This window comes from Triticum dicoccoides, chromosome 6B (genome assembly GCF_002162155.2).
Source record: "Triticum dicoccoides isolate Atlit2015 ecotype Zavitan chromosome 6B, WEW_v2.0, whole genome shotgun sequence".
Classification (NCBI taxonomy): domain Eukaryota; kingdom Viridiplantae; phylum Streptophyta; class Magnoliopsida; order Poales; family Poaceae; genus Triticum; species Triticum dicoccoides.
In genome coordinates this window covers 57,659,267-57,662,154 of record NC_041391.1, presented here as the reverse complement: position 1 = coordinate 57,662,154, position 2,888 = coordinate 57,659,267, and positions in this window count along the sequence as shown.

The following is a 2,888-nucleotide window of genomic DNA, read 5'->3' as shown; positions in this document are numbered from 1 at the left end:
AGAGACTAGAAAAAATCCCTAAAAAGTACCTGGGAACCAAACGGGAGGGACTTTTTCTACAGGGACTAGAAAAAGACTCTACTGGAGAGTCTTTTTTGATTAGTCCCTGGGACTAGAAAAAGTCCTAGGACTTCTGAACCAAACACCCCCTTAGTGCCTTTTCCAGTTTAAAATCAGAAGATTTCGATCTGTACTAGTGTATTACGATCACTGATTGAATGAACTTCTTCGTTTTGTTCTAGCTGTCTGCATCACCGTCTCTTGTGTGACACATACACCCCAAGGGAAACTGTACCTGCATTGCATAGGATCATATAAATCTTACCGCAAAAAAACACATTGATGAAAATCTGACGTCTGATTTTTAAGATCTCGTGACAAACGTGCTATCCACCATTAGATGACAAGCAAAAATCTTGAAGTAATGATGGGCGCCACATGAACCAGGGAAATTGTTCGATTACGCTGGGTATCCAAACAAATGATTTTTTTTCTCCTCGAGTCTTATCCACTCCATCCATACCAGGTTGGGGTCGGAGTTGCGGCGACCTCCACGGGATCCGTCGATTCACGGGCTGGCACGAGGAGCAAGCGACGCCGGTGCAAAGGAGACGTTGTTTTTTTGGGAGCTGCGCATGGAGCTAAAGCGCGAGCATTTGCGGGGAGACACTTGCGGCGGTGAGCTCGCGGCGGCGAGCTCGACGAAGAGGCGCCCCTTCCATGTCCCTTCCACTGCGATGATGGCTACAACGGTGCTCGTGGTTACGTTGTGGCGGCGACATATCCGCTATGGTGGTGGGTGTCGGTGTGAGAGGACGCGTTTGTGCATCGGCCTGACGCGGTGACCCAGAGAAGGTAGTGGTGCAAGATGCGGCAGCGCAGGTGCTAGGGGCAATGGTGCAGCATTGACGGGCAGAAGCGGTAGCTCTAGCGCCTCTTCCTTGCTATTGTCTTCTGGCGCCTGCATTGGTTCGACAAATTGTACCTCTGAGCAGAACGCTCCTCATTCCGGACTGCTAGAATGAAAGGGAACCAATATGATTCACCATGTTCTACCTCTCTGAGTGTCGATTTTCCTGCTTGTCCATGAGAGCTTTTGTTTAGTAAATAGTTGACATGAGAGAATTGCTATTAATTTTGATATACCATGGCAAATGGATTAGCAAAAGTTGCCATGATAGCTTTTGTTTTCTACTAAAATTTTGCCATGGCAAAATGCTATTCATCCTTTCACGGATCGTTTTGGCCTTGCCAATCCACCATGTTGTGTATTAGAGATTGCAAAATTTCATGACAAATGATCTATAATTCATACCATTTTTTCTACGTTTCTCATGAATTAGACATCATTTAGTTTCATATATCATGGCAAATCACTATGAATCTATAGGTCATTTTCCATGGCAAATTACAATCAATTGACATGGCAAATTTATAATATTTTATAGCTACCATCTTTCGTTAGTAAATATAGCTGCCATGGCAAATTTTGATATGAATTTTCCATGAATTTTCATAGACCATGGAAGATTGTTATTCATTTTTCAGAGATCATTTTGCCATGTCAATGCACCATGCTCTCTAAAGTTACTTAGGTTTTTTTTTGTATGGCTATTTGCCTGTGTGTGAGCTACACGCTCATTTTTGTCATTTCATACAGAACACTTTTTTTTTCCTTTTTAACCTTACCATGTGAAGATCATGATTATTTCTAGTTCTCGCATCGATGATTCATATCATTTAGCAAGTCTGCCATGGCTAATATAGTTTTTCATTCAATCTGATGTTCAAATGCATATATACATTGGCAAACTCTTTTATATTATACATCATGTCAACTAATTCTTCTCTTGCAACATGGCAAAAAATTACTTTTTATGAGACCATGGCAATTTGAAGTACATGGAGCATGGCATTTGTAGCTTATGTATAATGGCAAATTATGTTTCTTTTGCAATATTGGCATAAAATTACTTTCTAATGGGAACATGGAAACTTACGTCCACGGAGCATGGCAAATGCAATTTATGGGACATGGAAAATTCTATTATTTTTTGTAAATATACCAATAAATTACTTTATTCTATGGGACCATGGCAACTTCATTTCACGGAGCATGGAAATGTAGTTTGTGGTCATGGCATTTTTTATTACATGGATACATTCATGGAAATTTTCTTTATACAAAGCATGACAATTATAACTAGAACACCATGGCGATTTTTAACATATATCTGTCATGGAAAAAAATCATAATTTCTGATATTTTTACATACACGGCAGTTATCATAATGACATGGTAATTTTAATAAAAATGCGATGGCAAATTTTAAATATGAATCTGCCATGTCAAATTCTGTTCATATTTTTGGTTTCTGTGGATCATTATTTTTTTCCCACGACACTTGCCATACAAAGCATGGGCAATTTTATTTAAAACACCATCGTAAATTTTAATATGCAACTGCCATGGCAATTTTTATTTCATTAATTTTGTGTTATTTTTGCATACACAACAAAATTTGCATACACAAACATGGAAATTTAACTAAAATATCATGGAAAGTTTTTAATATGAATCTGAAATTGCAAAAAAAATTGTTTTTTTTTGTATTTTGCTCATTCTATTTTTTGCCTTGTCAATTTCCGAATGTACTTTTTACCATTGTAATTATGGGAAACTGACATGTGAGCATTTTATCAAAGATGTTATTTGTTTAGGTTTGCCATGAGTTTTTTTTAAAGAAATCAATTTTGTTGTGAAACTTGCCATTTAAAAAAAAACATCATGGCAAATTGTAAAATGGTTCGGTCAACTCGAATGGCGGGCATTATTTTAGGAAAATTGGGCCTTTTTTGGCCCAATTGGAGGTTTTGTCCTGTAGGAG